This window comes from Phodopus roborovskii, unplaced genomic scaffold (genome assembly GCF_943737965.1).
Source record: "Phodopus roborovskii unplaced genomic scaffold, PHOROB, whole genome shotgun sequence".
In the NCBI taxonomy this organism is placed as follows: Eukaryota; Metazoa; Chordata; class Mammalia; order Rodentia; family Cricetidae; genus Phodopus; species Phodopus roborovskii.
The window spans coordinates 16,508,757-16,535,571 of NW_026125281.1; the positions used below are offsets into that span (position 1 = coordinate 16,508,757).

At 46.6% G+C, this 26,815-nt stretch overlaps 1 protein-coding gene across 2 annotated transcripts in view; it reads right to left on the reverse strand.

The window, feature by feature from the left end:
* Lyn (LYN proto-oncogene, Src family tyrosine kinase) overlaps nucleotides 1-24,965 on the reverse strand; it is a 104,507-nt gene extending 79,542 nt beyond the window's left edge. For both annotated transcript variants that reach the window (XM_051197673.1, XM_051197654.1), the window contains exon 1: nucleotides 24,707-24,965. The gene's annotated coding sequence lies outside the window, so the exon portion shown is untranslated. The remainder of the gene's footprint in view (nucleotides 1-24,706) is intronic.
* Between the last annotated feature and the right edge of the window lie 1,850 nt (nucleotides 24,966-26,815).

Below are 26,815 nucleotides of genomic sequence, written 5' to 3' on the forward strand. Positions count from 1 at the left end.
CCACAGACAGCAGTCCTGCCCTTGGAGGTAAATACTTGCTTCACTGTGGAAAGTCTGTGCTCACACACACCCTTTCAGATCCACACTGTGTTTGGAAATCAGGAAGAATCACCTTTGGGTCTGACAAAGTCCAGATGTACAAGATGTAATTTTAAAAACAGTATTTTAAGTATCACTTTAAAGTTAGAAGGCTGGGCGATTTCATACTATGGAGTTGGAAATATATATGTTCCCATTGAACATTAAGCACATCAACACTGAATGCCTTACTCAAAACCACATAAAACAACAACAACAAAAAATCCATCCATATTTATTTAACCATTCTGTCCAAAGAATAATTTTAAACCAACGATTGATTTAATATTTTTTTTCTGAAAAATTAGCTTCCAAATGGGGACATCCCAAGCAATCATGTACAGAGTTCCACGTTTTACTGGACCTGTAATATCACTGATCGTTACATTCTTTTGTGCACCATTTAAAAGCCGGACACTAAGGTATTAGATACTATTAGCTACAAGCCTACACTCATGTCAGCCAGGATGGTGGCTCCCAACTGTAATTCAGACATAGGGGCAGGAAGATCAACACAATTTTGAAGTCAATGTGATCTACGTAGTGAGTTCCAGGCCAGAAGGGCTGATATGATATAATGGGCCACATCTGAGAGTTTGTGATACAATAAATATATACTTACCAGACTTCCATTTACTTTAACTATCATAACAAGCTATGTCTCCTATTTAGATACTGCTTAGAAATAATGCTGAGACCAATCACAGGGTCTCACTCAGAAATTCTAGTCCCAACATCCCAGCCCTTCATGTTAGTTAACTGGGGAAGTTTGGGTTATTACAGCATACTGTATTAGTCACAAATAAGAAGCAGGCTGTCCTTTCCTGTTTAACGGAGAAAGCCCAGCAATGACTTGTGGGGTAAGCCATCAACTGTTCCAGGCTCTTCCTATCCAAACCCGCCCTGGCTGGGCATGGTGGTGTTCTACTGGAGCAGGAGGATGGCTGTGAGCTTGAGGGCCAAATGGGGACTTCCTGTTTCAACATAAACAAAACCCCATGTTGCGGAACAGTAGTTGTTAACAGTTTGGTCACGTCCCCTGTGCCAGTATTGCGCTTAGGACTCACAAGTTTCTCTCTTACACCAGCCCTTTCAATGCCCTTATCTCCACTCGACAGATGATAAATGGGAGGCTCGATGTAAAGCTACATTCCCAAAGTGTGAAAGAGACAAGAAGCAGTAACTAGAATCAGATCATGCTGCTGGGGCACTTCACTAAGCACTGCAAAAATTAAAATAAGTTTCCATACTTCAGGCATCGCAGTAGACACGAGGCACCTTCCCCAATGTACTAACAGGAAGAGGACTACTGCACGTGCAGCCAGGGCAGATGTGGCAGAAAAACATAATTATTGGGGTGGGTGGGGGGATGGAGAGATGACTAAGCAATTAAGAGCACTAGCTTCTCTTCCAGAGGACCTGGGTTTGCTTCCCAGAACCCACATGGTGGCTTACAGCCATCTACAACTCTAGTTCTGTGGGACCTGACAACCTCTTCTGGCCTCTGAGGGCACCAGGCAGGTACACACGCACACCAAACTACAGTCATGGAAATGAGGGTATAAGTAGGTAACAGATGCAGGGAGGAACATTTACAGGACCCACCTGGTGAAGGCTAAGCTTGGAAACAGCTGATACAAACATGACAGACATGTCCAGTTGTGAGCACAGAACACAGGGGTGAAACATGGGAGGGAGCTCTGATGACTTCAGCAGTCATCCAGACTCCAGAACTAACGTCTACAGAGACTGTTAGAAACGCAAGTTCTCAGGCCCCCAGAGTGTGGGTCTGAGCAAAGACTCAGGGATTCAGAGGCTAGCTCAATTCAAGTTCCACTCCCTCAATTATGGAGAAAACAGGAGGCTCAGGGCCCAGCTCTAGGGCCACAAAACAGTAGCCTTCAAGATGTGCATCTAGCATGCCAAAGGCTTTCTGACTGCTTGCTTCAGATTTCACAGTAGTAGTACCCTATTTCCAAAACTTCAACCTTTACAAAACATTTAAGCCATCTGCAGGTGACATAATTCAGAAGTCCAATAGATGCAATATTGGTGTGCATGCTCACAAAACCTCATATGAAAACTGAAAAGGGCTACCCAGTGGGCAGTACCAGCCTCGTGGTCCAGACTGGGCAGACTGACAGGATGCTCTGGGCAAGGATGAGAAAGCATCTTTTCCAAGGGAAGGACAACAGACAAGGCTTTGACGGAGTGCAGTGGGACATCAACTTATGGCTAATTGGATGAGAATTATAAAATGTCGCTTTTTTCATCTAATTACAAGAGCCATTTGTACTCTCCCAGTCTGAATGGCTCATGATTAAATCATCCTAATCGGAAGCAGGTGAAACCAGGCACGCAGATGCCTCAAAACCAAGTTCAAGTTCAGCAGCCCCTGGCAGTTCGCAGGGTTCAGCTTTGCTACATGTGTTTGGAACTTGATTCCATTGTTGCAAACAACATGAAGAGGGGGTGAGGAGCTGAGAAGACAGCAACGTTCTCAGCCTTCCTTATTGGGTAAATGGACAAGTCTCCTGTGAAGTAGTGATTGCTCACGTCTGGAAAGACAGAGGCTGGTGGAGAGAGAATCAGAACCAGAAGCAGCATGGGGATCCTGCTGTCAGAAATCCTCCCGGCAGAGGGGGACGGGGAGAAAGGCCCTGAGCTTCGTGAGCAGACCATCGGGTACAAGGGTGGCGGCCAAGCTGTGGCACAGCACGCAGGCTCTTGGGCTCTGAAGAAACCTGAGATGACAGCAGCTTTCATGACCCTGATGCTTCCTCAACCCTCACTCTGCAGGGACATTTGAAGCTGTGTCATTACAGTCCGTTCTTGAGTACTAATTTTATTTCATGTGTGTGGGTGTTCTGCCTACAATGTGTGTGCCTGGTGCCCTTGGAGGATGGAAGAGGTCATCAGATCCCCTGGAACTGGACTTAAAGATGGCTGTGAGCCACAGCATGGGTACTGGGAATTGAACCTGGGTCCTCTGGAAAGACATCCAGTATTCTTAACCACTAAACCATCTCTCCAGGCTTAGTTTTCTCTTCCTTCAACTCACATATAAATGGGTGCTGTGTGATATCCCAATTCATGTACACATTGGGTACCATTGAAATAGACTTAAAAATAACAATAAGCATTTGTCAACACTTCTGTTTCTTTGGAATACACATGACTTATTGGTATTTGTCAATCTGTCTACGCTTATTTCTATGAACCTGATGGAGGCTTAGAAAACTAAACTATCTCACCAAACCATGTTTCATATGAAATACATGAAGTGTGTCTAGGAAACAGCAGGGCTGGCCTCCTCAGGACACATTCCTGTATACCTGCTCTGCGACGGGATGCATCCCTGAGCACACCGGCTCACTTCTTCCTCTGACTCCCTCAGGACCCCATCCATCTCAGGACAGCTGAATAAACCCGCACTGCCTCAGCCTCCTGCTCTATTGTCTTCCCATTATCACTCCGCAGCAGGCTCGCCGATTCTCCATACTGCAGCTCTGCATAACTGCTAAACCAGTTATCTTTCCTACAACAGTTCCAACTCTGCCTCCCATTTCCCGTCCGCCCGTGGCCCCTGCACTGGGACGGATGACAGCTGCTCACGTAAAGGCATTTGGCTTACTTACACACTGCACATTCCTTCCAAACCCAGTGAAGAAGCAGCCAGGGGAAGCTCAGCCCAGCTCCTGCCAGCTTCCTGGAATGCCCCACAATGTCCTTTCAAATAACCCATTTTGAATACAGCATCCTCTGTGGAACCTGTTCCTAACCGCCAGGCAACACCACACATCCCTCGCATTTCACTGAGCATTTATTTTGTACCTTATTCCACTGGGTAGTTTCCATAGTCAGGATACTGCCAAGCCCCTTAAAGGTACACCACACACCTTGTCCACACACAAACAAGTAATATAAACAGATAAATAAATGCCATTAAATAAAATAAACCCTTGCTCCCTTGCTACTTACTGTCAGGTTTGGGTCACAAGACAAGTGACTAATATGATATACTGAATACATGTATTCCAGAGCTGGAGACAGGACCTAGGCCTTTACTCATGCTGGGCAAACCCTGATTGGAGGGGGGGGCTGCATTCCCCAAGCTGCAGGCTATTCTCATGCAGATCTGACTCAGGTGATATTTTTGCTACTTTGTGAGTACTTTGGCAAACAGAAACACAGTGAATGTTATCAACTGCCACGCTAATGTGAACTGCTCAAGAATGCTCTTTAAGCATCTCCATAGGGGAGGAGAGAACAGGCACCACCCACCACATCCTGGTTGGATTTTCTTTAATAGAGAAACATTTTCTCTTACAAGGTAATTCTACATGGAAACCTTCAGAAATCAAAATTCTTCTGGGGCTGGAGAGACGACTCAGAAGAGCACTGGCTGCTCTTCCAGAGGACCCAGGTTCAATTCCCAGCACCCACATGTTAGTTCACAGCTGCCTGCCTGTTAATGCCAGTCTTGGGGAATCACTGTCCTCTCTACCTCTGTGGGCACCTGGCATGTGGTGCACAGACACAGAAGCTGGCAAAAACACTTATACACATAAATTAAAATCAACAGGAAAGCTGCAGGCAGACCTTCCACCAACTCTACTACGGAATTTGTAGCTTACGCCATAAAACACCATCACTGCTTTCTGTCGGTGGCCAAATGCTGGTAACACCAGACTAAAGTCCAAGTAAATGTTTAATATTGGGACCATTTTATGAAAAAAAATGTATCTGTAGTTAATTTTAAGAAATACACATGCTCACAGAGACACACATACATACACATACTTAAAAATTAAGCTAGATGTAGTAATGCACACTTTTAATCACAGCACTCAGGAGGCAGAGGCAAGAATTCTAGGAGCTCCTGGCTAACCAGGGCTATATTTTGAGTTCCAGACTAGCCAAATTACACAGTGAGACCCTATTTCAAAAAAAAAAAAAAAAAAAAAAAAAGAAAAATAAAGATATATATTTGAAAATATTTCTTTTAAATTGGGGAATGTGTTCATGTACACTTGCTTTTTTTCCTTCATAACAAAGGGATTTCTAAACCCTGTCTGTTGGTGTGTGTTCTTAAATCCCAGCACTTGGGAGGCAGAGGAGGCAGGGATCTCTGTGAGTTCAAAGCCATCCTGGTTTTCAGAGCAAGAGCAAGGCTAGCCAGAGCTACAGAGTGACACTGTCTCAAAATAACAACAAACAAACAAACAGGATTTCTTAATTTGGGTTAAAATATAAGTTAGGTAAGACAGTACCCAGTGACTGAAACTTCTGCAGTGAGACGACATCTCCTACACCCCTTAAGTCGGATGTAACCGGACAAGCCCACTCCCTCCCATTTCTCCAACTCAGGGAAGAGCATCACTCAGTTCTGCGGGTGCGAACCTAGAGATAATCCTTGATCCTTGTTTCCCTCACTCCCCGTATTTGTCAGCAGCCTTTCCAAAGGCTGTCGATGCCAACCTCTATCTGACCCTCACCCGGAACTTACCGGGTGCCACCTCAGCACTGCCACCTAAACACATGATCCTAAGGATGCCAGGGTGTCACATCAACAACCCGGCATTTTTAAGTGGGAATGTTTCCTCGATACTACACGAGATATACTAAGGAGTATTCCTTCCTGTCCTCATTTGCCGCCCTGTTAGTGATCAAACACTAACCAAACCAACTTGGGGAAGAAAGGGCTGATTTGGCTGACATCATTAGAGGCGTCAAAGCCGGGCCCTGGAGGCGAGAACAGAAGCCCAGAACAGAAGCCCAGAACACTGAGGAGCACGGGCTTGTCCTCCCTGGTTTTCTCAGCTCGCTTTCTTATGTAGCACATGACCCTCCGCCCACCCACGAATGGGACTGCTCACGGTGGGCTAGGCCCTCCCATATTAATCGTCAATCAAGAAAATGCCCTCGTTAGACACGACCACAGGTTAATCTGATGGAGGCAGTTCCTCCGTTGAAATCCTCTCTTCCCAGAAATGTCTAGGTTAGGGTCAAGCCGACAAAAGCTAACAAGCGTAATTGCTTACCTGAAATCTTAAGGGCAGCCTAACAGCGTGTGTTTTTGTTTCCTTGATAACCTGGCAACTCCATGTGCCCCCTGCTTTCTCAACACAACTGAACCTCAACTATCTAAACCCCTCTTTAGCTGGATAGATGGTTCAGTGGTTAGGAGCATGCATTAAACGTATCGCTCCTCCAGAAGACAAGAGTTCCCTTCCGAGCACCCATGTCAGATGGCTCAACACTGCCTGCCACTCCAGCTGCAGGGATTGTCCAGGGCACATACATGCACACACGCACACACACACTATTTTGAAAAAGTGAAGTAAATGCTTTTTACAAACCTTCTCACTAAGGCTTGAGCCACAGCCAGTGGTAAATTGCTTGCCTATCACATGTGAGGCCCTGGGGTTCATCTCTAGCACATGAAAATAAAACCTTGGAGGTATTCTTCCTAATTTTGAGTATGATTTAAGGTCTTTTCTGAGCCCAACTCAGTCTTTGGATGAAGAGGGCAAGAAAAGCTGGCAAAGGCCTTCCTTGCATTCAGCCACCCTCTACTTTAGCAACAAAACCTTTCTTCTCAACACACACTCAAAGCGCAGCTCTACCTCAGGACCTCTGTACTTGTTACACGTCTATCTAAAAACCTCTTCTCCTGTCGGAGCTGCCAAAGAGATGAGCTCTGAAAGTTTAGCTTCAGCTTGTATACGTGAAGGCCGTAGGATGTTTGCAGTGGGAATGAATGTAGACCTTTTCCAAAAGGGCAGGGCCTCAAGCAGGCAGGAGAGAGGTGCATGTGTGTGGTTCCAAGGAACATCATACTACATGAGGACTTCAGGTTTCTAAATTCCCCAGGTCTTTAACAGACATGTATGTATAACATGCAGGGTATGGTCACCTTTTCTCTAAGAAAACCTTAGAAACAAGTTTCACTGTCACACTCATTCAGCACGCCACATGCTTCGCAGGGCAGGGACAGGTGTGCAAGGCAGCCAGGCCAGGGATGGGTGTGCAAGGCAGCCAGGCCAGGGACAGGTGTGCAAGGCAGCCAGGCCAGGGACAGGTGTGCAAGGCTGCCAGACCAGGGACGGGTGTGCAAGGCAGCCAGGCCAGGGACGGGTGTGCAAGGCAGTCAGGCCAGGGACGGGTGTGCAAAGCAGTCAGGCCAGGGACAGGTGTGCAAGGCTGCCAGACCAGGGACGGGTGTGCAAGGCAGCCTTCACTGTGTACCCTCAGCCCAGGAAGAAGGAGCAGAAAAGACAAACTCACTAAGGAGACACAGCAGATGTAACCCCGAGGTGGTGACAAGCTCTCGCTCTCTCTCAGGGCCTCTTGTAGGTGCTAGACTGAAGCCTCGGTGGCTCCTACCTGTTCTCACTTGGGGCTGACTGCTGCACTGAGGGTATTGCTCTCCATACGAATGGTGATAACATCTGCAGAGTGTTATGAGCGCACCGAATGCCTCAGAGCCAAACACTTACCGATGGGTAAAACTGAAATTAATTTTGATTCCCTTTGTCTAGTGCCCCCAAAGTATACATGGCAAAAGGTGCAGACCTTAACTGTTGCCTGGAACTAGTTTGCTGTGCATATATGCCCATGTCACCACCTTCCAAAGCAAGCCACACATTCCTATCACCTGAGCTCCCATTCTCTCTCCCTGCCTAGTCATCTCCCTAGGAGCCTGGTGTTGCGCTCCCCACGTGTGAAATAACAGCAGTTATATCTGCTGAACAGAAAGCTTATGGGATTCAGGGAGCTTATACACATGCCAGTGTCTTATTTGAGCTGAGTCACGCGATCTCATTTCGGGCATATTTCAAACATCATCAAATACCCTTCTGCCGATTGAAAACTGACGTCTCCAGCATAATTCATAATGCAAAAGGATATGTGGTTTTATTTCTCTAGGAAGGGAATCAGCTGTGAGGGCATCTCCTGAGTGTTACATAGAAACTGCCAAAGACCTCCCAGCAGCAGCCGCTACCTGTTTACATGCGGCCTTCCTGTGTGTGCCCCAGTGAGGGCTATGCACTGTTAATCCTTTCTGTTATGGGTGGGGATGGCTCACCGAACAAACGTAAAAGGGCTACATCCCCTCTTCAGTTGGAGTTTGGATAAGTTGGTTTCACTCCTCTTCTTCCCCTTCTTTAAATATCTATTTATTTACCAGGGTTATCTCTTTCGCTAAAAGAGCGTGCAGGTCAGAGCAGTTTGTGGGAGCTGGCTCTCTCCTTCTACCGTGTGTGCTCCAAGGACTGAACTCTGGGCATCAGACTTGGCGGCAAGCATCTTTACCCACCAAGCCATCTCACTTGCCACCCATTTCTTTTTTAACAAACAGTTTTCACACAGTCTTTCATAACCAATCCGAGTTCAACCCTGGGAAGGAATTTACAAAGTTCATAAAAGATCAGGTCTGAGATGAGGAATCTTGTCAAAGTTCACAGGGCGGCTTTACCCTCTCGGCACTGGATAAGACGGGTGCCCGGCTTCAGCTGAGCTCTTGTTTGTAAGAGAAATGAAATAAAAGAGGGAACTCCAGAGTGTTGGAGCTGTAATTCGTGGCTGCCTGCTGTGCGCGTTCTCCCACTCATGGACTGCTTCGCAGAGTCCAGAGCACAGACATGAGCAGGGCTGCTGGATTCCAGTCCAGGGAGAGGAAAGCGAGCGGGCATCCTGCATTGTGACAGTTCAGCCCTGAATGGGATGTCCACAGGATGACAGAAGTTCTATGCTCGCCCACATAGTGCTCAAAATGGCCATAGTGACACTGTCTGGGAGAGTGGGACTGTCTCACAACATGTGCCCCATCCCGCCCAAAGCTCCTTTGGAGAACTACAGTGTAAGGAGCATTACCACACCCGGACCTGCACCCCACAACTAAAGCCAAGTCAATAATGACCCCATCATTACAGGTCTCTGCCCTATTCAAGCGAAGAGATTGGAATTTATTCACGTCCATCATAACTCCATATCTGAATTCAAACATCAACAACAAAAGAAACCCAGGAAAGCCAGAGCTTGGCAGACACCTTACTAACGGTCCCTGGTGTCTGGTGAATCTTTGTCTCAGTTCTCCTCCTCCTCTCCCTCTTCCTCTTCCTCCTCCTATGGCTCCTCCTCCTCCTCTTCCTCCTCCTCCTCTCCCTCCTCCTCTCCCTCCTCTCCCTCCTCTTCCTCTTCCTCTCCCTCCTCCTTCTCTTCCTCCTCCTCTTCCTCCTCCTCCATACTGTTCTTGGGAAACTGTGTGGGATCCTTTTCTGGATTTAGGAATCTACAAATCTAGCAGTTTAAGGCTTGGTACTGAGGAGGTTGCTGTGAGGTTCTTGCTGTCTCTGTGGTTGGGGACAGAACTTCGGGAGACTCACATTTATAGTTTTAATGCTGACTTAGCAGGACCTTGGGACTTGGGGGACCTGGTCCTGGGCCTCTAAGAACTCGGGCTATTGGAGTTGAAGAGATGACTCAGTGGTTCTCAGCACCTGTGGCTCACAACTGCATGTAACTCCAGCTTGAGAGCATCTGATGCCCAGGATCGAGTACGCCGCCTGACACTGAGATTAAGTACTTCTGTCCCCTTTGTGTCAAGTCAGTGCTGAAACACCCACACTTGTGCTGACGTCACTGCGAAGAGAAACTGGGCTTTTACTAAGTGAATCATCTGGCGCCCTCGTGATGAAAGTAGGGGAGTCTAAATACACTCTTCCTTCTAAAGGGAGAGGGGCAATCTGAGTCACTGTTTAACTGTTATCCTGGTCAGAGAGGGACCGCTGAAACATGGAGGTGTCCCCTAGCCAACATCAGGGGCAGCATACAGGAGCTGCTTAGCTGTTTGCTGAGTGCAAGCAGCAACCATTTCTTGGTAATAAACTGGTTTTGCTCAGGTATCCTAGACAGGTTGGCACCGTGCCACCAAGGAACCAGAAGGGGGATGAGCTATTTACTTAGAAATTCACACGCTCTTCCTTTGGCTGCTAGCAATCTAAAAACATCTAACAACCTTTCAAAGTTGAAGGTTCTGAAGCAGCCTTTCAAAGGCAAGAGTTACAAACACACCCGTGCCAAAGAGCGCCTGTCAGGTGAGAGAAAGGGCAAGCAGGGAAGTATCCAGAAAAGGAAAAATGTTGAGACACATACAAAAAAATTCATGCCTGGCAGTGGTGGCACATGCCTTTAATCCCAGCACTCAGGAGGCAGAGGTGGGCGGATCTCCTAGTTTGAGACCAGCCTGGTTTATGGAATGAGTTCCATGATAGCCAGAGCTACACACAGAGAAACCTGGTATGGAAAAACAAAGAAAAAAAATTTTTTTTTCTTTGTTCCCAATAAATGGTGACAATCATAATAGGTAGGAACGAAGTTACCAGCTGAAGTGAAGGCAGATGATGGTAACCGACCATGACATAGGTTCCATTTAATGTTTCAAAGGTAATTGTTTGCTGATTGTGATGGTTACTCTTCCTATCAACTTGACAGGATTTTAGAACCACACAGGGAACACACCCCTGGGTCTGGGGTCTGACTAGGAGAGAAGGCCTTCTCTGTGAGAAGTTCTATCCCAGGGGCTGTGATGCCGGATTAAAAAAGAGAGAGAGAAAGCCAGGTCCTCTCTGCTTCCCAACGATGGGTGTGACAGTTGCTGTCACACCTGGAGCTTCTATCGTTATCATGTTATCATACTCTTCTGAAAGTGGATAGGGCAAACTGTAGGGCAAAACAAACCATTTCTTAAGCTGCATTTGCCAGGTATTTTGTCACAACAGCAAGAATAGTAACTAACATACCATCTTTAAAAAGTGGCTGGAGAGATGGCTCTGCAGTTAAGGGTGCTCACTGTCCTTGCAAAGGACCCAAGGATTTCCTAACCCGTGTCAAGTGGCTCAAAACAACCCATAACTCCATCTCCAGAAATACAGCATGGTCTTCTGACCTCCACAGGCACCTGCATTTACATGCACATGCCTAAACACAGATACAGACACATACACACAACAAAAAAAAAAAAAAAAAAAAAAAAAACCCTTTAAAAGCTACTTTGATGGCTTAGAGTGTTGTGTGCATCTTTACTAAACTGAGTACTTTGAAGTGTATATGATGCCACCGGTTTTCCATATAAATGAGGGGAAATCCAGGTTGAAGAATGAGATAGAAGGAAATGCAAGCCCAACTGTGGCAAGGCTGCCAGGATCTTCTGTAGCCAAGCTTCCCAGAAACCTCTCTCAGGAAGCCCCATGTCTATCTATTATAAAGATGGGAACTTGGGCTCTCTCTGTGTCCTAGTTAGGGTTTCTATTACTGTGAAGGGACCATGAGCCACAGCAACCCTTATAAAGGAAAAACATCTAATTGAGTGGCTTACATTTTCAGAAGTTTAGTCCGTTATCATCATGGCAGGACATGGCAGCACCCAGGCAGACATGGTGCTGGCTACATCTTGATCAGAAGGCAACAGGAAGTGGTCTGTTTCACTGGAAGTAGTTTGAGCATAGGAGAGACCTCAAAGTCCACCCGCACAGTGACACACTTCCTCCAACAAAGCCACACCTCCTAATAGTGCCGCTTCCTTTGAGGGACATCTTTTAAACCACCACACTCTGTGATTCATTAATTCCACAGCATTTCAAGAAGCATGTACAGGGGAATATCATTAACTGGAAAACTGGAAACCTGAAATGCTCCAAAATCTGAAATATGCAAGCTCTAACAAAAGCCATAAGAAGAAAATGTCAGGCCTGATCTTATGTGATGGATTGAAGTCTAAACAATCTTTAAACTATCTCACATGTACACATATTTCAAAAACTAAAAATCAAACAAATCTCAGAGCACTCTGGTCCTAAACAGTCGTTCAGGTAAGAAATGTTTGTCATGGACAGGGCGCTGCTAAGACAATGGAGGGTCTGGACAGATGGCTCAGCAGTTATGAGCACCGACTGCTCTTCCATAACACACGAGGTTCAATTCCCAGCACCCACATGCAGCTAACTCCACTTTCAGGGGATCCAATGCACTTTTCTGGTCTCCTTGGGCACCACACACTCAAGTGGTACACAGACCTACATGCAGCCAAAATGATCATACACATAAACAAATGGGTCTAAAAGATTCAATAGAAAAATACTTCCCTCCATTTAAAAAAAAAAAAAAAATCTGAAATTTCCTTTATGACAGCAATAAGAATCAAAGAATAAAGGTTTTTTGGTTTGGTTGGTTTTGGTTGTTTGGTTTTAAGATGGGGTTTCTCTGTGTAGCTAGCCCTGGCTGTTCTGGCACTTGCTCTGTAGATCAGTCTGACCTTGAATTCACAGAGATTTGCCTGTCTCTGCCTCCCAAGAGCCGGGATTACAGGTGTGCACTACCATACCTGGGTCAAAGTTTTATTTAGTAACACTGGTGGTTGTTCCTTATCATTTTGTGAGGAAAAATTTGCATTATACAATCAATCAGAGGATCTACGTGGCCCTTGATCTTATGGAAGGCCAATTCTTTGCTCAAGAACCACAGCTCTCTATTTTAAACAGAGGCGAGGAGCCTAGGAGTGCACTTTTATTGTATTAGGAAAGTTTTTTTTTTTAATTCTTTGTTTATTTATACAGTCTGCAAAACAAAACAAGTAAGCAAATAGAAAATCCACTGTCACCTTAGGCACTTGAGGACCATCTAAGAATAAATAACTTCCTGTCAGACTTGGTGACACTCTTGTAATCCCAGGACTATGGGGCACCTGTGGTCCCAACAGCTTGAGAGATGAAAGCATGATTGCTTATGCCCAGGAATTCTGAAATAAACACTTTAGGTAACACAGACAGACAGACAGATCAACTGACTGATCAACCAACCAATAGCTAAATGTCTGTATTAAGATGGAGTCCTCATCAAAACACTCGCAGGAATTAGTACAGTTTGGATGAGTGTCCCCCAAAGGCCTTCATCCCCAGGGTGGTGATCCTGAGAAGTACCATACAGACTTTAGGTAACTGGGCCATCTGTGAGGTCCACAGGTCATTTGAGGGAGATCATGAGACCTTGTCTCTCCTTTTCTCTTGGTTGTTTGGCTCATGAATCATGGTTGGTTTTGTCCACAATTGGTTTCCGCTTATGATTCACAGCTTTATCAGAGACCCAAGCAATGACATCACTGGATCTTAAACTAAAACCTCCAAACCCAGGAAGTAAAGTAGTGTGTCCTCTGTATAGGTGCAACATCTTGGGTGCGTTGCCATAATAAGTGAAGCTCACGTAGTTTCGTTTCTATAACAACTACACGGAATTGCAGATGAGCCTCTGTTAGTGCCATTTTATGTGACAGAAAAGGAAGCCAGGAGAGTTGAAGGAACATCTGCTAATGTCTCAACACTAGTGCAAGACAGTGTCCACCAGGACCCAGCCCGACTCTTAGCTTGTAACTATGATATCACAACTTGTCTTGGTGCTAATCCGTGTCCTATAGATAGTCTTTACCAAGATAGGCAGGAATCCAGTTAGCCTGCTGATGTTCCTGCTGTCTTCTTAATTTGCAACTGAGGGATTTCCTTCTTCCCCTGGAAGTCACCCTGCTCTGATCGGGCTCCTGGGTCCAGTGCTCTCCTCTGTTCCCAGGACTCACTCCTGGCTCAGTCCTTCGCAGCAGCCCCTGCTTGCTAACAGGCTCAGGCAGTGGGAATGTAGCCACTGAACCCCAGTCCCACAGTGAGTTCCTCCCCACTGGAGTCAGGGGCGGAGAGCTGCCACCCCAGGCTCAGGATGTCTGCAGGCTGCCCTTTGAGGCTTTGCACAGCACAGCTTCCTCACAACTCCACTGCCTGGTATGCTCATTTTTTTTTTTTTTTGAAACAAAAATTTAGACTTTTAATTCCGTTTTTATAAACACTTCAATTTTCTGAGGACAGCTGTCTCTCAATATCAATGGAGTAACAAGGCCTAAAGTCTACAGATACTAAAATCTGTGGATGCCAAACTCTGTGGATGCAAGTCTGTTATATAAAGTAGCATGCTGTGTTCAAATAACCTATGCACATTTCCTCCTCACTTTAGGTCATTTCTGGATTATTTTAGATACCTAATACAGTATAAGTACTATGTAAATAGTGTTATGAGTAGTTTTTTTTCCCTGCCGGTCTGGTCCCACCGCCGCACCAGCCCCAAATAACACGCAGAGACGCTGTATTAGATATAATTCTGTTGGCCAGTTACTAGTTTCTTATTGCCTAGCTCTGTCTTAAATATTAACCCATTTCTATTAATCTAAGTACTTCCACGTGGTCTCATCTTACCGGACAGAGGGGCTGGCGTTCTTCTCTCTCCGTCCTCCATCTTCAATCTCCTCCCTCCTACTTTGACTCTCCTCCTAGTCTCCTAGTCCTATCTTGCTTTCCTATTGGCCAACAGTGTTTTATTCATTAACCAATAAGAGAAACATATTTACAGAATGACATCTCCCATCAAAGTAGCTGTTATGCTGTATTGTTCAGGGAATAACAACCAAGGGATCTGTAGTATACCAGTATAAATTTAAAAATATATATTTTCAGTTTGATTACAACTGAAGATACAGAAGTAAGGGTGTGGAGGGCTGGCTTTACATACGGAAAAACTCTGATTTTGAGACTAGTGGCTATAACTGCCAGCCAATCAAATGCATATTTATGAGCACTGAGTATCCAAGAAATGTTTTCTGAATGATTAATAAATAAAGCACGGCTTCATGGATTGACCAATTGCACAGGTCAAATTATGTTCCTCTCAACAAAATCAAATATGCAAAGTAGCCCACATGGAAACTGAAGAGCCAGTGATGAAGATGCTGTGTTCCTTGACATCAGAATATGGATCTGATCTAACCTCAGAGGAGAGTCACTGCGTCCTCAGAGCTTCAAAGGCCAGTGCAGACACTGGCACTGTGTCACTGACAGGATCCCTGGTGGCACCGAGTCGGTAGAAACCATCGGGTCACACCCCCCCACATCTGCATTTAGAAATTAGCTTCACTGTGAGGACTGGGTAGGAAAAGAACCTGTGCATTGCTGGTGCCAAGGAGGTTTACTAGTTAATAATGCATAAATAAAAGGCATTTAAATAAGGCTCAGATCAAACTAAGGTGTGAGAAATACAGCAACCACATGCCCAAGGTGTATAGCAGGGCAAGAATTGACTCCCCGACAGTAGCAGTAAGCCCAACATGGGGAGATTCCAGAGTTAGCCCGACATGCAGCATGGAAGTCTGTTTGTCCCTGAGACTAACTGGCCTTCCTTGCTTTTCAGTTCCTTATACTGTGTTGTTTAAAAAGTCTACCTGCCTTAGAAACTGAGCTACAAGTAGAAAAGGAAGGTGGGTGCATTTGAGACAGCATGATGGTAGATGCTCAGCCCAGTGTGTGCTGATAGGTAGCCCTGTGCCAGCGTGGCTGCTTTTTGGTCAGCTTGTCATCACACCAGAGCATGTACTGACTAGTCATCTCTTTCTGTGCCTGTCTATGCTGTCACTTAACACAAGACATTCCACCACAGAAAAATGTAAGAAAAATCCTCTGAAGTTTATGACAAAGTCCTCCAACAGAAATATTCTTTCAAGGGGTTGGGGAGATGTTTCTCTGTACATTCCTAAGAATCAGAGTCCATATCCCAAACACCATGGCAAAAGCCAGATGAGGTGACACCTGCCTATAACCCCAATGCTGGGAAGACAGAGACGAGAGGGCCCTTGAGGTTCAATGACTAGCCAGTTTGCAGAAGCAATGAGCTCCAGGTTCAATGGAAATATGACTGAGAAAGACATTGGCATCTTCCTCTGACCTCCGTATGAATGCATACCAACATACCCTCCCACATGAACATCCACACCCACAAACAATAATTATATCCTTTCAAGCCAAGGATGCTGTTCAGTAGGATGCTTATCTAGTTTGCACAGGCCCTGGGTCCCATTCCCCAGAAAGGAAGAAATGGAATTAATGAGAACATGGCTAGAAACCGCAGAATCATTAGTTCAGAAAATACTTTTAGGAGCCATTAACCCTATGAACTCTAAACAAAGGGCAGATTAAGGAAGTGCAGGAGCACCGAGTTAAAGAATAGCAAATATTTATTTAGGGAACACTCACGCACTGATGGCAAAGCTCCACCGTGAACTTCTGCCCTTGGAGGCCCACGATGCTGCAATGCACGACGATGGTCAAGTCTCAGCCCATCACCCCAGGAGAGAGAGCACGAGCAAGCCCCCCTCTTCCTTATAAGGGATCACATCCACAATCGGAAGCCATGCCCTAAGGCTCTGAAACTCTTGGTGGAAACAAATTCCCACTATATCTAAAGGATTCTATAGGAAACCAAGGACAAACCTCTTTAGGACAGAGAATCTATTCCGCAGGTGGGACCCTGTAGGCAGGATGAAAGCAGCCTTCCTCCTTAGCTTCTGCACAGGCCCTACTGTGGTGAACATCATTATCACACCAGCTCTCTCTTCACTACTCTGACATCCAGAACTCTGCAGGTCTTGCACTGAATGAGACGATGAGAGCCCCCATCAAGCATCCCGCGAGGCTGATCGGTTTTTGTCAACTTGGCACAAACCAAGACATATCTGAAAAGAGGGACTTTTGAGAAAATGCCTCCAAAGCATTGGTTGTAGACAAGTCAGTCTGTGGGGACCTCGCCTTGGTTAATGATTGGTATGGGAAGGCCCAGCTCACTGTGGGCAGTGACATTCCTGGGCAAGTGGTCCTACGTAGCATGAGAAAGCAGCTGATCAAGCCACGGACAGCAAGCCAGGAAGCAGCTCCCCTCCATGGTCTCTGCTTCAGTCCCTGCTCTAACTCCCTTTGATGATGCACTGTGATACGAAAGCGTACAAAGAAATCAACCCTTTCCTCCCTGAGTTACTTTTGGTCATGGTATTTATCACAGCAATAGAAACCCTAAGACACTCTCCAAAGAGAGGGCACACCAGCCAGCTTGATAAGGCAAGCCCAAGTCAGAAGAAAGGTGATTTACCTAACTCAATGCCATATCCTGAAAAATCACTCAGTCTTTACTTCTGCTCATCAACTTTTTAAAGTTGATGTTTAGAATTTTAGCATAAAATTCACCCCAGTACTGTTAAGGCTATAACTCAGTGGCACAGCCATTGCTAATACCCATTTTCAGAACCCGTTTCATCTTGAAAAACTGAAGCCCTGTGCCCACTAGACTGTATCTCCCCATCCCACCTCCTCACAGCCCCTGGAAGCTGCCATCCTATTTCTTGTCACTGTGGGTTGACTAGTCCAGGGACGTAAGAGCCATCACACAGTATTGTTCTTTCCGTAACTGGCCTGTTTCACTCTGGATAACATCCTCGGAGTTCCTTTATGCTGTATCAAAGGCCAGAAAGCCCTTCCCTTTTAGGCTGAATAGCCTACTATACATGCAGCACACTTCCTCTGCTCCTTGGCTAGTCTGAATTACCCTAAAATGAACATGGGTGATCATTCAAGGCCAGCCTGGAAAACTTAGAGAGACACTGTTTCAAAATAATATATTTTTAATCCCAAATGTGTGTATTGGGAGGGTTTCCAATTGTCTTGGCTCGGGTACTTTTACGGCTGTCTTGTCATGAAAGAGCACCCTTCTGCCAGCCTTGTTCATCCGCCTGTATGCCGACAAGCCAGAGGAGCAGACAGCACACAAGGCTACCGTTTGTCCTTGGCTGACAACCGTGGGGATTTCGCAGTATCCTGGGCAATGAGCATCCTCTAAGCAGGAACTGATGCTCTGCACCAGGGATTTTTCTCTGTGTTTCCTCCTCCACTGTGGGAAGGATGAAGGAGATGCTTTGTGAGAGCAATGCCCTCTAGGGAGTAAAAAAATCACCTCAGAGTGTTTTGAAAGGGATGGGAATTGAGTTTGGCAGTAGAGGTTTGCCAGTCTCACACCAATACATAAACAGATAAATAAATAAATGTGATAAAATGGAAATGAGAGCTGGGGGTGATAGAATGCTTGTTCAGTGGACACAAGGCCCTCGATGTGGTTACAGAACCACAGTAAACAAATAAACAAATCAGCATCCATCCATCTTGGGGCGGGAGGAACACTATTAAAACTTTAGATTAAAAAAAAAGTGACATGCAAATCTGATAACTAGTATTTCCCACCTATGATATTATCTGAGGAATGCTATCATCTTATCATTTTCTATATAGCTGTTTTATTTATTCATGTTTTTTTTAAATAAAAGGAAGCATTTTATTTTGCCATCAAATTTGAGTGGCGCAGTCCATGATCCATCGTCCCTATCCTTTGGGCCCACGACAAAGAGGCACATTGTGGTTGAAGCATGTGGCACAGAAACACACTCTTCTCATCACTATGAAATAAAGCAGAGGAAGCAGGAAGGCCTGAGAACCCACTGTGGCTTCTAAGGGAGCAGCAAAAATGACCTGAAGACCTCCCATGAGGCTCTCCTCTGGGAATTTCCACTTCCTCCACACAGCACCAAGCTGGGAATGAAGCCTTAAACACAAAGCACTTTGGGAAACATTCCAAATGCAAATTGTGTCAGGGACAGATTTATTCTTATTTAAACATTATGCAATGTAGACATGTATTAAAGCATCACACGACACTCCCACAAGTGTAAACAATTTCAATGTATCAGTTTAAAATGTTTGAAGGATTTATTGCTTTTTTATAATTATTACATTTTTCGAAATTATATCATTTCTCCCTTTAATGCATACCATACCATGCATTTCCCCCTGCTGGCTATCAAATTCCTGGCCTCTTTTTCTTTAATTGGTGTGTGTGTGTATGCGCGTGTGTGTGTTCCTATAAGATATAAAACCTGCTTAGTCTGTATAATGTTACGCGTAAGCACCTGACCTTGGGGCTGACCACTTGGTACTGCACAAACGGGGGGGGGGGGTGTGTGTCTTCCTGGGAGAAGCTGTTTCTCCCCCTCTCATCATTCTCCAGTTGTACTCAGCTTTTGAAAAAGCACTTCTGGGCTAGAGAGATGGCTCCATGGCTAAGGCACAAGCAGCTCAAACATGGGGCCCAAAATGCATGTGCACATGACCTTGGAAGACACAAGACCAGCTAGCTGCACTCGTGAGCTCTGAGTGAGATTCAGAGACCCTGACGCAAAGGAATGACATAGAGAACTGTCAGTGAGGAGCCCCAACCTCACACCTCCATATGCGTTCACGCACCGAAAAACACACCATAAGGAAGAAAGAGGACATTTTGCCACATTAGGAAGATTAATCAAATGCTATTTTGGAGGCATTTACAAGTTGTTCTCCTGTGTGGATAAATAGATGCCTATTAGATTTGAATAGTTTGGGTTCAGTTTGGGTTTAAATGGGATTTCACTGTTTTGAGCAGGCTGGCTTCAAATTGGTCTTAAATGGGATCTCACTATTTTAAGCAGACTATCCCAAAACTCCAGAGATCAAATGACCCTCCTGCCTCAGCCTCTTGAGTACCTGGTACTACCAGCCTGTACCACCCCACCCAGCTGAATTTGTATTTCTCTTAAAAATCTGTAGCCAGGCCCAAGCTCACCTCTGCTCACTTGCAGCCAGCAGAGCTCCCCAAGATGACTCAGGAGCACTTCCAAGCACCCCAACATAAAGGAAGGCTCCTTGGTCACATTTGATAGCCTTTTTGTCTGCTTGTTTTTACGTGCTATGGGCATAAGTAAGATGTGTTTCTAAGACAGGCTGTGCCTGTGAAAATGTGACGGTCACTGCTGCATTCCAAGGGCTTTATGAAAGACAGTAACTCAGGAGCTTTAAAAACTGCACAAACCTACTATAGCCGAGACAGCGAACATTTAATGATTGTGAAATTTTACTTTGAGTTTCCATGAGGGGAAATTTCAAAACATACATCTTTCTGGTGCTGGAAAAATCAAGGCTGTGTATTTCAAAATATACCACTTCCTGCTGGGGGGTCTTTGCCTGAGGAGAGTCTACAAGCCCCTGCCACATGCCACCCTCCCTTTCCCTCTCCCCCATTCCTCTGGTCTCTCTCCAGGGAAAATCGACTGTGAACCCACAGACCAAGCAAGGGTGGTAGAAGGGACCCTGAGGGAAAAGCAGCAATTCTGGGTGATTTGGAGGGAGGGGCCCCACAAGCAAATGACTTGGAGTGTGTTGGGCGTGGAGGGTATCACTTCCTTTGTGCCTTCTTCCTGGGGCTGAGCTCTGCTCTCAGCATTACAGCATCACTGCCTTCCCATGGAAAGCAGAAGTGGTCCTCCCTCTCCAGAGAGCCTCTCAGAGACCAGTTTCTCCATTCCCTCTGCCCTGTGGGAGTTAACACTTACAGGAAGAGTGGGGTGCCCACTTAAACCAAACACCCCACAGTCATCGGGGCTTCAGGAACCAGAGTGAACACTACTTTCTCCCTGTGGACTCGCAGCAGCGCGTAAGAGCGGCCCCTCCCCGTCTGTATAGTTTCCCACAAAATGTTTTCCTAGTACAGAGAAAGGAGGAAACCGGAGGAGGTGTGTTCAAGAGGAGCTTCAAATCAGTGTGGCCTGGAGTCAAAAAGGTGGCGAGGGAAGTTTTAGGTCCCACAGACAGGTGAGGGTGGACACAAAAGGCAATAATGACTTCGAAGTATAAAGCTTAGGAAAGAAAATAAACTAAAAAACAGTCCAGGCCACACATATAGGAAGGCTCCTCCTTGGTCGATAAGACCCTTAGGAAACTGCCTTTCAAACTGATGTGTGAGTGAGCCAGGCAGGGTGTCACACACCTGTAATCAACAATACCGAAGAGGCAAACTTTATTGGAAGTTCAAGGTCATCTAAGTCTGGGACATTTGAGACCAGGTCTTAAAAGTGATGTTAGTATCTGTGTGGTTTTATGGGATGCCAGTTAGGGATCACAGCCTTCTGAACAGTGACTATGGGCGCAATAATGAGAACGAATATAATCTCTTTCCATAATTGGGCAACTAGCATCATGCCAACGGCAAGGAAGAGGGTGTCGTCGGAAGATGAAGGAGTCGCACGGCAAAGGCATTGCAGGTTGAGGACTCACAGTGAAGTCAGCAGGACTTGCAGAGAGCTGGGAACTCAGCTTTCAAGAAACAGTTTCCTGGCCAACAACAAATTCAATGGCTTATCCTGTAAGAAGGGAAAATGAAAGCCAGAGCAAAAAGGAAAAAGGGCCCCAAAAGATAAAAGCGCTAAGGCCATGGCATACTGCACTGGCCAGAATTTGATTTAATTATTTAAGCTTGCTATTCAACCTTACAGACAAGTCCTCCTAGATGACTCAAGACAAAGACGAGAGAAGGCCCAGTCTTGACACTGGTCTGTCACACAGTTTCTCAGCCCTCGATTAACACCCCATCGTCTACAGTTGAGTGTCTTCCTCAAATGGGAACTTAAATGTTGGAAATAATGACAGAGTTTATTCAAAATTTCACAATCTAAGCATCAGGAAACTGGGCAGCTGTAGAAATATTTCAGTATTTCTGACTGGAAAAGAAACTGCCTCTTCTATTTCCTTCTCTTCGTTATTAGCTTTCAAAGCTAGGAGGCAATGACTATCGAAAGACGAATACTGGGCTGACCACTGGCTTGCCCACAGCAGGCACTCGGAAAATCAGACCCACGTTCTACCTGGGTCCTATAGGCTTTCTATCGCCATCGTGGATGACGCTCTTGCTATAACAGTTACCTAGGATTGGCAGAGTTCATGGGCAAGGTGTTTCCAGCAATGGCAGGGAGAAGTCTTTTGACAGGTGCCTTTGGACATTGCTGGCTAATTAGTAAGTGTCATAAGTAAAGCTGTTCCAGCGGACATACAGGTGTTACCTTAGCAGTTAGTGTGGGTTATCCACACTGAAGAAAATACAGTGTTGAAAATACAGGAGGTGGCTTCCTGGAGAGCCACTCCTACATATCCCCATACTTACTTCAGAAAACTAACAAATTAGAAAAGAAAATTACTCCATAATTCTCTTTCTCAAATATGTACTAAATAATCAGTTCAAGTAATTGGTTACTGGAAAGTAGGAGCAGTCAGAAAACATACCTGTAATATCCAAAGACCACTGAAGTTTTCCCCTCAGACAAATCCCCGAATCTCTTTTTTGTATCTGTCCCTCTCTTGCCTGCTGGTAGGGAATCATGAGTGGTCCAGATGCAGTCAGCAATGAGGATACGTGAAGTTTTACACACACACACACACACACACACACACACACACACACACACACACAAAATCTTCATTTCTAAAAACTGCTCAGAAAGGCTCCAGCCTGGCCGTGTTGCCAGTGTGTCACTGGCAAATGTCCTACTGATTGTGGTAGCCCTTCAATGTTGCATTAATTTATACATCCGAGGGGTCATTGGTCCCAGTGAGATGTAACAAAGTCTTGTACTGTATCTATGTGTGCATATTGTATTCTGATTTAAGAAATCAGTGAGGGTTTATATATGATTGTATGGTGTCATTTTGTCATTTTGGTAACTGACATCTCTAATATCAGATCGTCTGTAATTTATTTCTGAACACAAACACTGGAGGCACTAAGGTCTTCAAAGTCACTGATCTGCATAGCTGGGCAGGGCCACTCTTTCTGCTGAAAGGAAGTCACTAGCAGTTAGAAGGGAGAGCATTACAAAGCACCAGGACTCTGTGATAAAGAGGGTTACTCCCTCTGCTGAGACTCTCACTGCACACCAAAGACACTCCAAAGACACAGAAAGTCTGCCATTGGGATTTCCACTTAGGGCTCTGGTGTTGTTGGACAATGTCCTCCTGCCCTTGTTACAGAAACCAAGACAGAGGAGCAGGAAGCTGCAGCTCAGGGCACTCCTTCCTTCCTCTTCCAAGCAATCTTCCCCTGAGTACCTATCAAGCACCAGGCACCTTCATTTTGAGCAAAAGAGATAACGCTGTTGTCCTGATATTGTCATGTCAGGATGCACAGTCTATAAACATGGACATATCCCAATATATGTTCCGCTGCTGCTATGCGGAACACTGACTCAATACATGCCAAGTGGGTGTTCTAAACTTTCAGCTCTGGCAAGTGGTGCCTCTACCACAGCTCAGGATTCCTGGATCCTGACCTCTCTTCCTTCTCACCTGCTGGCCTCTCCCCTGGCTCAGAAGGTCACCACACTCACAGCCCAGGAGGCTCAATCACGAAAGGCTCTTGGGAGCCAAATTAAAAAAAAAAAAAAAAAAAAAAAAAAAAAAACAGCAAAACCCCAAATCCCCATGTTTACCCAAATGAGAACCTGGGTAGGCAGTCTTGGGTGAGGAAGGATTCCCCTCACTGAACAAGGGCTAGAGAAGTTTCTGCACCCAGCAGGGTAGAACCCATTTCCCTAAAAAGTGCACAGAGGAAACACCCTACAGCCAGTTGAGTTTCAGGAGCAAAGCAGGAGTTCGGTGTCTTCTGTGCTAGGGCTTAGGGCCTCGCGGTGGAATGAGGGAATCAGGAACCCCCGGGACAGAACACCTTTCAGGTCCTTATTAAGCACATTTTTCATAAGTCAGATGGCTCACTCAGACTTGGGGTCTCAGGTTTAAAATCACCAAACTGCCAAGCGCCAAGGACCTTCGTTTTTATACAGTCAGTGTACCAAGGGACATTTAATAACGCGGAGTATGTGGGAAGGCTTTCAGTGTACTGAACCTATCCGGTACGTTCATTCTGAATTAAGAGGAAACCCAAACCGGGAACTTCAATAATCTGCAGTCACACACAGCTTCGAGACTGCATGGCCTAGATTCCCACCTGCATTCTGAGTGTTTGCAAGGAAGTTGAGCGGATTGGCATAATTAACACAAAACATGGATACTCAAAGAAACTAAGAGACAACCACAAGCGCCCTGAGCAGTAGGGCTATTGGAAAAAACACTACATAAACAGCATGGAGAAGCCACCACTGCCAGCCAAGATAAGGCAGGCGAGTGGGAACTGTCACATACACCCTTCCCCCAGCCCGAAGGAAAGGCATCCCTGAATTCTTAAAATAACTCTAGCTTCCTCTTGGCCAAGGCGTCGGACCGCTCCGCAGCCAGCAGAGAGAAGCCGGGCTCCGCGGGAGGTCGTGGCCGCTCGACGTCACCACCTTGCCCCGAGTCACCAGGGGCCTCAGCCAACCGCCAGCCTCAGAGAGGGCCAGGACCAAACCCCCCTTCTCATCCCCGGGGACCCAGGGTCTCGCCGAAAGACCCGATGGCGAATCCCCGCCGCGCTCCTTTTCGACTGGACCAAGGCTTCCCTGTCACGAAAGAGAAGCTGGAACGCGGCCCGCAGGTGGCCCAAGCCAGAGACCCTGGGACTCCCACCCTGCGCGCACCACCCACCACGCCCCCGCTCCGCTCCGCTGAGGACACCTGCGGAGCCACCGCCCCCACGTCCCCGCTCGACCGAGCCACAGTCACCCCAGGCTGCAGGCATCTAAATGTTCTCACCACCCCGGGCGAGCGCCGACCAGGAACCGGCGCGCGACCTTTGCTGCCGCTGCTGTGCCAAATCCCCGGGTCTCTAGCCAAGCAAGAGACCTGTGCCCCGTTAGTGGCCTAGTCCCCGGATCCCTGCTCGGTCCACCCTACGCGCCCACCTCGCGTTCGAGCCCCTGACTCACTCGCTCGCGGTGGAAGTTTCGGGGCGGCGGAACTCCACGGTGACTTCAGTTCAAAGCTGCGCACGCGACGGGACAGCCCTGCGGGGCCCGCCTGGGAAGCAGCTGCCCGCCCAGGTCGCAGGACGCGTGGCCGGCGCTTGCGGGCACACTGCGCGGGGGAACAGTGCCCGGCCTGCAGCAGGCGACTAGCTGCAGAGCGTCGGCCGGGAGGCACCCGGGCCCGGCTCGGTGGGAGAGGAACTGGCTGTCGCTGGGCTCGGCCAAGAGGTCCCAGCTACTTCCTGGTGTTCGGATTTGCATACTGTACTGAGAGGGCGGGGAAGTGACCGTTTGGTTCCTGTCCAAGGTTTGGTATTTTGTGTGGCCGTCGCACAGGATTTTGCAAGCAATCAGACATTGGAGACACAGCACGCAAGTTGGGAGAGTGGGGGCAGCCTTGGAACTGGCATTCTTCCTTAGGAAGATCTGGGGTTGCCCAGGAGTCTAGAAAACTTCCATATACTTTGCCTTTCCTTCCCACCCAACTCCTCAAGGGGTCAGAAGTGGTGTGCATCCGGGAGCAGAGGCAGCACGCTGTGAGCACTGCGGTGTTTGGAGCTTTCCTCAGAGAAAGGGGTACCAGGGAGTTGATGCTCGTGGACTCTTTACCTTAATCAAAACGGAGCAAATTCCTTAAAGGTGTGCGTGGAGTGCTCAAGACTTTCGCTGGTGTGAGGAGTAGGGACTAGCTGTGGAGTTGAATGGCCTGGCAACTGCTGAAAGCCTCTGTTTCTCCAGGAAAACGAGCTAAGGAAGACTACTTAGCTGTAGCAGGCTCAGGCTGATTAGCATGCGGCCATGGGAGCTGTGAATGTATTCCTGCAAACACTGTGACCCTACGTGCACACACACAATACCTGGCGGACAGAAGGTGCCTAACCAGTGCTTGCTACGAGATTGCGTGTTTTAACAAAAGTTTCGACTTGACAAATTTTGCCTTTTACTGAACCAAAGTACACACTTAGCCTCAAGATGATCACTTATGCTAATCTGACTTCTGTTTACTCAGACCCCAACAAGGCAATACTTTGTAGAATTAACAAAGAAAAGTAGGAGACTGTGTGTATTAATAGTTGGGGGCAGATGGGAACCAGGCATGGCTCTAAACACTTGCATTTTTGTATCTGCAATGTGGGTAACTCTCCCCCAGTTGCTGTCTGGCAGGTTAGACCATCCACCTTGTAACAAAGTTCAGACAAGCTGTCCTTTGTTACTGAAAAGGGAAGACTAACACTTGGAGCAGAAGGATGCATCTCTCTTTTGTTTGGTTGGTTTGGGGTTTTTCCAGACAGGGTTTTTCTCTGTATCCCTGACTAGCCTGGAACTCACTCTGTAGACCAGGCCGGCTTCAAACTTGGAGAGTTGCCTGTCTCTGCCTCACAAGTGCTAGGATTAAAGACGTGGGCCCCTACTACCAGGCAATCCATTTTTTAGTCAACCAGGGACTACATAGATGAAGATGGTGCCAGAAAGTGTAATGGAGGGGGGGATGTCTTCGGTATCATAGCTCTCACAGTGTCAGTACAAGGCAGTGTCCCTGTGTTTGTGGTTCATCCGCAGCAGTCTTATGTCGTTCACCATGACTCCTGACTGCACCAAGAAGGGCACAGAGTGGGTGATCTAGAGCATTCGGGTTTAAATGAGTGTACCCTGTGATGTCCACACAAAGACAAAATCATGCAAGGGACGGTTTCTCAGAGTGTCTCTGTCACTAAGCCACAGACAGACCTATCAAGTCAGTCTCTGGAGGGGAAATCCACCATTTCTCAAGGTCTTCAGATCGAGGTCCTAATGAGCCGCCATTGGGAACCCCTAGGAGAGATTCAACCAAATGCAAGATGCCTATTTGCAGTGTGGGTACAATTGGCATAAAACCTGCTGGTTCAGGAAGAGCATGCTACAAAGATGAGATGGTTCACTTGGCTGGAACTGTGCTGCAGAACTTTACAAGGAAAATGAGTATTGGTTCAACCAGATTCTTTGGAAGCAAGATGATTATTGATCAGAAGAATGGGTAGGTTCTTCAATGAACCTCCTACTCAGCCCTCATACCTGTGGGTTTTACACCGT